Genomic DNA, 13,778 nt, shown 5'->3' with positions numbered 1-13,778 from the left:
AAAAAATAAGAACGAAAAAGAAAAGAGAAACAGAAATCTAATAAGTACTAGGCAGAGGCGATGCTGGCGGAGGCAGGCGCGTGCTGGTGCCGGATCAAAACAAATCTATACATATAATAAAACTGTAACAGGTCTGTCGGTGCATTATAAATATTAAAGAAAAATGTATGTGAGGGGTCTTTATTAGAGCACCAGAAGCCAAATCAACCATTTTGAGAATTTTCGTCTGTCTGTCTGTATGTTTGCATGCGCATCACTCGAAAACGAATGCATGGATTTGAATGCAGTTTTCACCGATGTATCGCTAGAGATCTAACTTAAAATATAGAAGGAAAAAATTAGAGAGTAAATTGAATATTGCAATATAGATATCAAACTGAAGAGATTTAGAAAATTTTACTGCCGAAAATATTTTTAGGGTGGGTTGCCACCTGTTTCAAATGAAATCTATATCTATACTTATAATAAAATTGTAACAGGCCGATGTTTGTACCTTCATAGATATTCAAGAAAAATTAATATGGGGGGTTTTTATTAGAGCTACAGAAGCCAAATAAACAATTTTTAGAATTTTTGACTCTGGCTGTCGGTATATTTGTACGCGCATCACTCGAAAACTAATGCATGGAATCGAATGCAGTTTTCACCGATGTAGCGCTAGAGATCTAGCTTACAATATAGAAGAAAAAATTGCAAAATTGCCACCTGTGTTTCAGTTTAGGTCAATTGATAGGGTAAAGTAAATACTGCAATATGGCTGTCAAAAGAAAGAGGTTTACAAAGGTTTACAGCTAAAAATTATTTTTAGGAGAGTTGCCACCTATTTGAGAACTTTAATTTAATTTAGATAGCATCACTTCAGTATTGCAATATTGGCATCAAACTAAAGAGGCTAGGAAATTTTAATGCCAAAAATATTTTTGGGGAATTTTCCAACTGCTTGGAAAATTGTATTCATTTAAATTTGTAAAATAAAGGAAATATTACAATACGGGCATTAAACTAAAGAGGATTAGAAAGCTTCCTTTTGAGAATAATTTTGAAGCGGATTGCCACTTATTTGAAAATGTTATTTCAGTTAAATTTATAAGATAACCCAAATTTTGCATGTGGGTATCAAACGAAAGTATTTGAGAATAATAAAATTGTAACAGGCCGATATCTGTGCATAGTAGATGTTAAAGAAAAACTAATAGGGGGTGTATTAGATCAACAGAAGCCAAATCTAAAATTTTTATAATTTTGGTCTGTCTGCCTGTCTTTGTAAGCTCATCACGCAAAAACTAATGTATGGAATTAAATGCAGTCTTCACTTAATTGAAAATATAGAATCCATTTCTTTTTTTTGTTTTACTTTATCGTTGATCGTTATTCTTATGTATTTGAATGTATTAACTTTTTCCAATACGTCGTTGTTTATATTTAGAGTTAGCAACGGACTGTTCTCAAAATTTCGCCTTGATATAACCACAAACTTAATTTGATTGACATTCAATTAAATGTGTTCAAGCATAACCAATCGCACTTTTTTGGAACTTCTGTGTGGAAGGTTTTTCGCTTAAAAAATTAAAACTATTTGTTGTTGTTTCCAAAAAATTAAGAAATGTGAGACGTCGCGCTTTACAATTTCATACAGTTTTCTGTACAATGTATTTCACTAAACTACTAAACGGCTGCACTGATTTGGTTCATATTTTTAGTTTCATAAGAGTGGCGAATTAACAAGGAAAGATCACCATAAGTATACCAATTGCTTCATTTGAAAGATATTCAAGAGATCACACGACTCATTTAGCCCATATACCGGAAAACTTTTTATCCTGTGGGACAGTGAGGATTCTCTTCCCTCCTATAACAGAAAACGCACTTCTGTGCTCATGAGTTTCCTGATAAGAACTTTTATTGGCATACGCATCGCACCAATGATGTAGTTGCAAGATCATAGAAAAAGATTATGCATGCTAGGCAGAGGTCTCACAGGTGGTAATAAGACCATCGGTAAAGCTCAAGACACCGAAAGGGATTGGTATCACAGCGTTACTATTATTGGCCTATGTGTGAGGAGGATACTGCGCCTTAGTGGCTTCAACTTAAACGAAAAAGTTTAACTTTACAGACTATTTTTGCTTTCAAACGCTCTTTTGCATTGGCCAACGCAAAAGTTCTTATTAGGCGCGCGAAGTAAGCGGGCATTGGCTAGTTCTAAAATAAAAATGGGAGTCAGAACGACAAGTGTGGAGTAGGAAGCGGTAAACGGGGAAAGGAGCGGTATTTTGTACATTTGCTTGCTTGCCAAAAATATGATATTTGCGTGAAATCGATTTGCTGATTGCAAATTGATTTTTGCAAACATGTATGAATTTTTCTATTTCAGCTAAACATGTATGAATTTTTCTATTTCAGCTAAGTTGATAAGATTGTCTAAGACAAAATTTGACTTTTTTCACAATCGTCTAAAGTCATGTAAAATGGACTTATTTATAAAAACTATTTTATTATAATTTTATTAAAGATATGTATGTATGTATATATTTACTTATGCACATACAGGTATATATGTACATATATCTATAACTTTGGACCACGTCAACCGATTTTCTTTTTGCATTTGAAAGGTAGTGTCTCAGAGGTGGTCCCATACTAATCTGGTTGAGATCCGATCAGTGGATCATGAGATATATATATATATATATTTTTTTTTATATGGGAGTTGAAGTCGGTTTTTTTTGGCTAAAAATTACTTGTTTCATGTCTATTTGCCGACGGCATTTCGCATGCGCAACAATTTTCTGTTGCTAACAAATTTATGTACAAATATTATATGTACTTACTTATGTACTATACATACAATTACCTATGTGCAAACAGGTATATACATAAGGTATGTATGTATCTTTCAGTGAAACTGAGTTTGACATATGTACACAAAGATCGACAAATTTGAAGTTATTTTAAGTCATATTTTTATTTTATTTTTCAATGTAAGTACTTAAACTACATATGTACATACAGGAAAATTCTTAAACAAGTTTAAAAATCTGAAAGTAAATAAAAGATATAACAAAAATAAAACCTCAAATGAAACAAATTAAAATTGTTTTTCTACATCTTTTGATGGGACACGAATTGCGAATATGCCTTGTCATATGGAGACAAATTCTCACACGATCATTTCAGATCATTTTTATTTTTGACCAATTTTTTAAACAACGATTCATCCACTCAGTTGAAATCGCACGGCAATAGTTTGAAAAACTTGGCTCGTGTGTGCAAATTAAAATTAACCACCTACATACATATGGGAGGTTCCATGGGAAAGTGAACATCAGTGCAAAAATTATTTTCTTTATAAAACTAACAAACGTGCGGATAAGGCATTTGTAAAAATCTTGAATCAACCAAAAAATAACAAATTAAAGCTTTAAATGCATTTTTATTACCTTTTTTACGTTTTGAAATCAAGTTCTAAGTAAATTTTATGATTGAGTTTAAAGTAGGTTGTGTCGAATGTACTGCCAAATAATTTGCGATTCATAATTCAAGTGTTTGGTAAGAAAAATATATAGCAGAACTCATCTGCTTTTAATAAAATTGTGTTATATATTAAATTGTGTGACTGCTTTACCTATTTTATGAGTTATTATTAAGCAGTATTGGTCTTGTCTCACCCGTGACAAAAAAAAGCTAAAAGTTGTTATATTTAATTACAGAAGTTGAGGTTGTGTTTCGTGTTTGTTACATAATGTTAGAAATTCATTGCAAATATTTACCACAATTGCATTGTCGTTTCCACGTAATTAGATAAGAATAATTCAACGCAGAAGCATGCCCCACTCGTGACAGCTATCTGTGGGGCAGTTGTCAAGAGGTAGGTTTACAGGGCTAATAAGCTTTATTTGTTTTTAAGGTGGACGCAGGGGAGGGGGGCTGCGCGGACTCGTCCATTATCTATATACCCTTGTGGTCAGCTGATTAAATTAAGTTACATTTTGACCAGTTTTGGTTTTTATTTTGCTAATCTAATGTTTATAGTTTTTTTTTATAAAAGTCTAGCACATTATCTAACCAGAACCACATAAATATAGATTTCAAACTTCTTACAAAAATTATAAAAATTCAACAAACTTCAACAATTACACCCAAAAAATTTAAGCTTATTGTTCAGAATTTTTAGGTATAGTGTTTTGTAGACCATTAAATTTAAGTAGTTAAAAGTGAACATTTCAAGACGCTAGGAAATCGCGTTCATTTTTAATAATTTTTTTGGCTGACGGTGCTAAGTATTTTCTTCTATATTAAAGGCACCATCCTAATATAAAACGTGAGTGAATTTAACCCCGACTTAGCTTCTTATATTTTTTAATAACTAATATTTATATATGGACCACACTAAAAGCTCCTTTTCATATAAAAATTCGTACGTGTCCTACCCATGACAAACGTTGTCCCACCCGTGACAGAAGAATTTCGATTTTTTTTGTATAATAAGTAAAGCCATAATTTTTTTGTAGTTTTTGCTTTGTTTGTGTTTCTGGTTCTTTGTTTTATTATAAGACATCAAGTATCAAGTATTTCGTAATAACTCATCCAAAACATATAAACCCTCTGTCACGGGTGGGACAACGTTTGTCATGAGTAGGACACGTACGAATTTTTATATGAACAAAAACCGCTCCTTTCCCCGTTTACCGCTTCTTACTCCACACTTGTCTTTCTGACTTCCATTTTTATTTTAGAATTTGTTTTGATCCGGCACCAGCACGCGCCTGCCTCCGCCAGCATCCCCTCTGTCTAGTACTTATTAGATTTTTGTGTTTCTCTTTTCTTTTTCGTTCTTATTTTTTTCATTTTGCTTTAAACTATGGTAAATTTCCTCGAAGTGTGGTGAAACGGAAAAATCCTTAGTGTGGTGGCAGCGGACATTCCGTCGACGAGTAGTGCATTTCGTCGACGAGTGGTATATTTGCTCGACCGCCACTCAAAATTTTTGGCGACAATTAGTTCACACGGAAAATGCGCCTTCCCATTCATATACGCTCGCTGGTCGTGGAAGGCGAAGCATTTTTGCACGCTGCAATTCGCCTGGACGATGGCATTGGGCGCGTTCATAAATCGTAGCTGTTGGGTAACCGTTGGCTGTTTGTCTTAGAAACGCACAGTTAAGTAGTTACGCTCAGCCCAACAGTTGGCAACTTTCCGCCATTTTTTCCAGCGGAAAATTTTTACGCTACCTGAACTCAACGTGTTGGGCTTAGCCTAAACAGCTGATCGAAAAGACTTACGCCGCTTATATTAAATTTAACGCCGCTTTATTAGGTGGCAGTTGTAAAAAAATTTATTATATTTTACATTACTGACGTGATAAAGTAACTAAAATATTTTATAATAATACTACGTTTCTAAATATATGTTTTTAAGATGTTTGCTATATAATTTTACACTGTTTAATTCATTGTAACATTGAACGATTTTTTCAACACGGCGGCCGCTCAGCGTTGAATTCTAAATAGTATCGGCGCAACTATCTCTATTTGTTGCAATTTCATTTGTTTACATTTATCAGCTGTTCATTTGGCAGCATATTCATCAAGCCGTTTCTAAGACGTAATTGTTTGGTTCAACAGTTGCCAGCAGTTTCGAGCAGATGAGCTAAACAGCTACGTCTTATGAACGCAACCATTTTTAAATTTTAATTTAAGTTTGCGGTTGTTTAAAACTAAAACTATGTGCAAAAGGTTACACTACCGGACTTAATGAAATGCGTTTCACAATAACACACAACAGTAGTGTGACGACTCAATAAATGCGGACTATCTTAGATAAACGGCGCGAAAACCTTAGGAGCACATCAGTAACACGTCTTACTCGCACAACAGTCTTTTTTTCGCAATGTGTTTTGAGGTTAGGAGCAAATCCTGAAGACACAGATATCCTCGGAGTTTTCGCAGGTTCCAGTTCCGTGGGGTTATTTTCGCGGCCTCGCTTGCCAGCTCCTGCTGCCATTCTAATTGAAATTATTTCAGAACAGCGTAGAAAACGTATGCTGGCAACACAGTTTTATGACTTGATGATTTAAGATACGGGCCTACAGGTGGCGCTGTACGCGAAGCTTAGCAGATGTTAGCAAAGTCACGAACCTTTTCCGAAAAAATCTTGTGAGCGTGTAAGGTAGAGTTGTTGGGATACCGCTCGAAGCCTTATTTGTTTTGCAAATTGATGCAATTGGAGCGCCTTTTCCACTTACTTGCAATTTCTCGATGCTTTTCCGGAAAAAGCTTGTAAGCGTGTAAGGCAGAGTTGTTGGTATACCGCTCGAAGCCTTATTTGTTTTGCAAATTGATGCAATTGGAGCGCCTTTTCCACTTACTTGCAGTTTCTCGATGCTGTACAGCCGGGACCAAGTATTCGATGCTGCTTACGTTAATGAACACTTAAAATCCAGGAGGAACGGGTTAGCAGAAGTTAATAATCCACTTAGGTTGCATACAGAGTGGAAACGAAGCCGAAGTCGAATATGAAGACGAAGCCGAAGACGAATTGCTTGCGTTGCGGGCAAGCTGGCGAGTTTACATAGTGGAAGATGAATGATATGAAGATTTGTTTCTAAATAAACCCCTTTTCTTTAGATAAAATCAAAAGAAAATAAAGAAAAAACAGCAATTCATGAAATAATTTGTATAGAACAACTTTTGGAGAATTTCGCCCCTGTTATGTGTAACGGCAAGACGGACAGACATTTTTCGAATATACAAGAATGCCAATTAATACGTTTGATTAAATTTTGCAAAAATTTAGCCAATTTCTTGAAAAACGCGTTTTTCACAATTGCAAACAGTTAAATAAATTGTAACCAATTCATCACAGAAAGCGATTCGTCTTTGAAAACAGTACCGCACTGTTTCAAGCTGACCGCTTGCGCAACGTCTTCATCTTCGTCTTCGTCTTTGCTTGCACTGTGATCACTTTCATATGTTTACTACTGCACTGTTTTTCGTCTTCGGCTACGTCTTCATCTTCGTCTTCGGCTTCGCTTCCACTCTGTTTGAACCTTAAACACGATTAAAATTTAAAACAATATGACCACAGAAACTTTTGATTGTGCACGCCAGGGTTGCCAACTGTGTTTGTGATTCATTTTATTTTATGATATATTTGGAAATACATAACTTAATGATCTAACTCGTATAAGTAAATTGGGGAAGAATTAGCGACTTGACCTAGCAGGGAATATACCTACAACAGTATTAATCTATCTCTATTACTATTACTAATCCCAAATTACACCTATTGCGTAATAAACTTGTCACCAGTTCCAAGTTTTGTTGTTCGCCACTAATAAAAGCGTAAAGACTTAGAGCACAAACCTATGTTGCGTGTGATCTAACTATATCGCCAAATTTACTTACACATTCAGACTACCTCAGTGTCAAATAACATGTTTACAATAATGGAACAATCGTATGTATGACTTACTCGGCGTCCATCGATGCGACGTTGAGCTCAGCGACGTATGATGACGTGAAGTTCGATGCAGGTAGCGGCCGAGTGGTGCGCTAAATGACCTTGCGAGTGATAAGTTAGACAATGCGAACATACATGTTTGCTAGCAAGGTTGTCAGTAATGGTCAAAAAAAAAACTATACCGGAAATGACCTCACGAATGCCTACTGTGATACGTTTTGGCATGCAATTAGGTATTTGCGTAAATTCCGATGTGGCGCCATATTATATTTTGGTATTCGCTAAACAAACTTGAGTTCCAAAGAGGAAGTTTAATTTGCCCGAGTTTACGTATCGTTACATCACACAGGCACATAATATGTACAGGTATGCATGTACTCAAACAAAAAAACGAAGTTAGCTAATTGTTGTGTACGCTAGTAATCTGAGAATAGTTCGGCTTATAATAGAAATTCACGAACTTACTTAATAATAATAACGAAAGTAAGTTGAAGTTTTAATTCTAAATTCTAAATTCTTTTTTTTTTTTTGTGTTAGGATAAGTTTAGTTCTGTATTAAGGCGATACTAATACTTAAAATTTTCATACATTTTATTTTATTTTATTTTATTTTATTTATTTTATTTTATTTTATTTTATTTTATTTTATTTTTTTTTATTTTATTTTATTTTTTTTTTTTTTTTTTTTTTTTTCTGGTTCTTCGAAATATGACCTCCGTTATACGAATTAACTTTTAAACGTAGAATTCTTTTTAAATGACCGGATTGCGACTGGATTTAACTATGTGCTTCCGTAGGTATATTCAAAACTCGGGATTTATATTATATCCTTTTTTCCGTCCTTTAATTCTTCCTTCTAAATCTCTGTTACGAGATTAAAAAAAAGACAGAATAAAGTTCTGGGAAGTTATACGGTTTTCGCAGACTAGTAGTAGGTAGATTTTAGTGGTAGCTATTGATGGGCTTGGACTTCCGTCCGACAAACTTGAGTTTAGGGAGCGAAGCGTAGCGGTGTCGGGTATGAATGCTGGTTGGGGCAGGTGGCATGCAGCCGCTGGAAGCAGACTCGTCGCTCTGGTAAAGGTTGGCGTAAGGTTAGAACTGCCAGTATTTTATATATATATTTTTTTTTTATAAACATACCTTTTTTTCTTAAGCTTGATCTTTGGATTTATACTTGGAGATAAAGTAGCCTCCTCTTGGTCCGTTTAAACAAAACTATATATTTTTTTGCTTACCAACTGGTCGTACAGTTGACCGCCGTATGAACTTTTGATTTTCCTATTACTATTAGGTTTGAATCATACACTGCCCGTTCACTTAGAAATTAGAATTTTGACTGACTGGCTTCTAAGCTAAAAAGTGCATTATACGTGCCAAAAATGCATTTATATTTTCACATAACGGCCCTTGATGTGCCGCTGTAATCTGTGCTTAGAAATAAGCAGACCAATGTACATAGATATCAACAACATAAGTACATAGAGGATGCGCTAAGGAAAAACTGCATGTGCGGAACTATGTATGATTTTTGTATGCATAACGTAGGTATGTACCCATATGCAGATTGCATGACAGTGGCGCCAGCGAAACCTGTTGGTGGCCCTACGTCATCGATCACGCCATCAGCCACCCGCATATACGGCAGCGCGCAGCGTAGGGAGATCGGAAAGTTATCCACCTCTGCTATATCTCCTGTTTGCTTACAATTCTGTGGGCAACCCAGTAGAAAAGCTGGTTGGTCAGCACAAATTCCCCCCCACCCAGACAGATGCTTAACGATGCAAGGCGGAAGTTAACATCTCAAAAAGAAAATAAACATTTTTGTACATAATTGCTTCAACTCCAAATATCCTTGGCATGATATGTGCCCTTATTTTTACTTTCTATATCTTCCAGTAAATAATACGAACTGCCAACTTTATCTAAAACCTTAGCTTTTATACCTTTTTGGTGCTAGTTTGACGTTGAAGTGAATAAGTAAGTTGCTTTGGGCAAAATTTCTTCGTACGACTTCTTGTCCCACTTTAAATTCTCGATTGTGCGAGGGAAGATTGTAGGTCCGGGTATTCTTCTCGTAGGCAGATTTAATTTTAGAGTTAATGGTTTCTCTGATGACAGCGAATTCATCCGATTTGCTGAGCTTAGCGCTCCCTTCACACAATAGGCCTAGATTTTTCAAAATTGTATAGTCATGTCCGTGAGTCATAATATTCTGTCCGAAAACAATATAGTAAGGCGAATTTCCAATGGTGTTATGGAAGCTGCTTCTTAATTAACTGTTAATGTTACTTATATAGGAGTCCCAGTTTCGTTGGTCCTTATGAATGTACGACCTTAGTGTCTTGTTAATGGATCTTTTGACGCGCTCTGACGCATTCGCCTGAGGAGAATACAGGGCGGTGCGCATGTGACTTATGCCATATTTAGTAAGAAAATTTGCACATCCTATGCTAATAAATTGTTTTCCATGATCGGGGACTATGGTTTGTGGCACACCGAAACAATCAAAAATGCCTTCTTTGAGAAAATCTATTATTAAATTGGAATCAAATTTCCTTAGTGGCTTTAGAAAAGTGAACTTCAAAAAAATAAATGGTCCAATCAAATCAATGTAAAGGCGTTGGAATGGGCGCTCTGTCTCCACTATTTTCTCCATAGGTGGACGAAGAGTGCTTGTAGGCGTTTTAGACGTTTTGGAAAGATGGCATGATAACACATATTTGCGTATGTCTGTGACCATTTCGAGCTAATAAAAGTGTTGGCGAATTCGGTCAATTGTTTTGGCCACGCCTACGTGTGCAGAGGTAGACGGATTGAGTGCCGCATATATCACGCTTTCTCTCAGTTCGGTAGGCACCAGGAGCTTCCATGTATTTGTTTCGGTGACATCTTCGCTACTAAATGCTGTTCTACGATAAATAAATTTGTCCACTACTCCATAATCTGGCATATCGCTAATCGAAAACTTTTCTCTTAGCTTTTTGTATTTATTGGATTCAAAATGTTCAGATTCGAGGTCAATCTCAGGTAAGATTTCTAGCTCCAGTTCTTCTATGCTCACTTGCCTTGAAGCTTAAGTGCCCATCTGGCCAATCGTTCGCTTAAATCCGTTTGCCTCATTAGCCATTTCAGGCTTGTATGATCGGTAATTACTTTGAAATCGTGACCTTCAATATATGGTCTAATTTTTTTGATGGCTAATAACACAGCAAACCATGACGACCACGGCAAACGTTTAAAGGACTACGATTTGAGGGCATGCACCTGGAATGTCCGGACCCTTAAGGGGGAAGGTGCCTCTGCCCGGCTGGTTGATGTCCTCGTAAGGACAAAAGCTGACATCACCGCCATCCAAGAAATGCGTTAGACGGGGCAAGGCAAACAATGTCTGGGGCCTTGCGACGTCTACTACAGCTGCCATGTAAAGGAGCGCAAATTCGGAGTTGGATTTGTGGTGGGAGAGAGACTCCGTCGCCGAGTACTGTCGTTCACCCCGGTGGACGAGCGTCTAGCCACAATCCGCATCAAAGCAAGATTCTTCAACATCTCGCTCATCTGCGCCCATGCCCCGACGGAAGAGAAGAATGAGGCATACAAGGATCTCTTCTATGAGCGCCTGGAGCGCACGTACGAGCGCTGCCCCCGTCATGATATCAAAATCGTGCTTGGAGACTTCAATGACAGGGTGGGCAAGGAAGGGATCTTTGGAACCACCGTCGGAAAATTCAGCCTCAACGACGAAACGTCCGACAACGGATTGAGGCTGATCGACTTCGCCGGGACCCGCAACATGGTAGTATGCAGTAGAGCTCTCAATTTTGTTCGCACATTTTCAAACAGTCCGAGTATATGAGCAACGAGTACTCGCACACTTGTTCAATACTCAATACTCGAAAATTTTCGAGCATGAGCTCGAGCAATTCGACTGACTTTTTTGTCAGTACTTTTTTTAAGTTTTACAAATTATTCATATAGTACAGTGCCAAGATCGTAACATGCATTCAGGTACCTATTAAACTAATATTTTAATAAAAGGTCCTCGCTAAATCAGCCATTGGCAAAATTACCACTTCAAGGGCCATATCGTCCATTGGCGGTATGGCCCCTTGTACTGGCCACAAAGTAAACCTATTTTCTGATTTCTTCTTGTTCTAATGGCAAGTAGTGGTAGTTCGCATTCTTTATGCGTATAATACATTTTCTGGTAAGTGGCTTTTGAACGCGCATCAAAAAAGTAACCCTGGTCGGTCCAGCACATAATTGCAGTGGTCAAATTGTCAATGGGCGATTTGGCCAGGACCCTTATGCAGCACGCCACTTAATGCTACTCACATCATATCTGTAATGTTTGATAATTAATTAATTTTGTGCAAGTGCCGCTGAAGAACCGTGGCGTTGCCGCCAGAACAATTAAAAAAATGTTGCATATGTATATTGCATTGTGCCAGAGCACAATTTCTAAAGGCATAGCGCCACACCCAACATTTATGACGATACATTTGTATTTAATATTAATTATTTATTTGGTATTGGTTTGGAAAGCAGCTGCTGACAAATAAAATTGACAATTTTTATTTTGTTGATCAAAATGTTCAAAAGCTCGAAAATTTTGAACAAATATTTGAGCAGTGGAACAATGAACGAGTTTCGAGCGAGTATCGAGCTACTCGCATTGCTCGATACCCGGGTATCTAGAGCTCTAGTATGCAGTACTAGGTTCAAGCATAAAAAGATCCATCAAGCTACGTGGCTGTCTCCAGATCGAAAAACGAGAAACCAAATCGATCATGTTGTGATAGACGGAAGGCACGCTTCCAGTGTTTTAGACGTACGCACACTCCGAGGCCCAAACATCGACTCGGACCACTATCTTGTTGTAGCCAAGTTACGCACCCGCCTCTGTGCAGCAAAAAAGGTGCGCCCAAATATGCAAGGAAAGCGTAACGTCGAAAAGCTGCAATCACAACAGACAGCCAGCGCTTTCGCTACTCGACTCTCACACCTGCTCTCAGAGAGCACTCTTCAACAAACCGACTTATGCGAGCAGTGGAACCACAATTCCCCCTCATTAAGTACCGCCGCCGAAGTAGTCGGATTTCAGCGAGCCCGAAAGAACAACTGGTACGATGAGGAGTGTCAGGAAGCTGCAGAGAAAAAAGATGCCGCCTACAGGGCCACGCTGCTATCGGGCGCAACGCGCGCTATGTGGGACAGCTATAGGGATCTGAAGAGTGAAGCGAGACGTATTTGTCGCAATAAGAAGAGAGAGGCCGAAATACGTGAGTGCGAAGAGCTTGAAATGCTGGCCGACAGGAGGAATGCCCGAAAATTTTACCAGAGAGTTAGGCGACTTACGGAAGGTTTAAAGACCGGGGCGCACTCCTGTAAGAACAATAATGGCGACCTAGTAACTGATGTCCAGAGCGTACTTAAATTATGGAGGGAACACTTTTCCGCCCTACTAAATGGTAGCAGCACGGAAAGTTGCGGAGAAGAAGAACCCGAGCCCGCAGTCGATGATGACGGAGTCGACGCTCCACCGCCTGACTATGACGAGGTACGTATAGCAATAACGCGGCTGAAAAGCAACAAAGCCGCTGGAGCTGACAGCCTGCCTGCTGAGCTATTCAAGTACGGCGGCGAGGAGTTGATAAGGTGCATGCATCAACTCTTGTGCAGAATATGGTCAGATGAACGCATGCCCGACGACTGGAATTTAAGTGTGCTCTGCCCAATCCACAAAAAAGGTGACCCCGCCATTCGCGCCAACTACCGCGGGTACAGCCTTCTAAGCATAGGTTACAAGGTCTTGTCGAGCGTATTGTGTGAAAGACTGAAGCCCAACGTCAATGAACTGATTGGGCCTTATCAGTGTGGCTTTAGACCTGGCAAATCCACCATAGACCAGGTATTCACAGTACGCCAAATCTTGGAAAAGACCCGCGAGAAAAGGAGCGACACTCACCACCTATTTGTCGACTTTAAAGCCGCTTTTGACAGCACTTAAAGGAGTTGCCTATACGTCGCTATGTCTGAATCTGGCACCCCCTCAAAACTCATACGGCTGTGTAAAATGACGTTGAGCAATACCACCAGCTCCGTCAGAATTGGAAAAGACCTCTCCGAGCCGTTCGCCACAAAACGGGGTTTCAGACAGGGCGACTCCCTTTCATGTGACTTCTTTAATCTGATGTTGGAGAAGATAATAAGAGCTGCAGAACTGAACCGCTCAGGAACAATTTACTACAAGAGCGTGCAATTGCTGGCTTATGCCGATGACATCGACATCATCGGTAACAAAAACCGCGAAGTCT

The sequence above is a fragment of the Rhagoletis pomonella genome, unplaced genomic scaffold (genome assembly GCF_013731165.1).
Source record: "Rhagoletis pomonella isolate Grant_MI unplaced genomic scaffold, Rhpom_1.0 Rhpom_scaffold_00003, whole genome shotgun sequence".
Taxonomy (NCBI): Eukaryota; Metazoa; Arthropoda; class Insecta; order Diptera; family Tephritidae; genus Rhagoletis; species Rhagoletis pomonella.
This window is presented reverse-complemented; position numbering follows the sequence as displayed.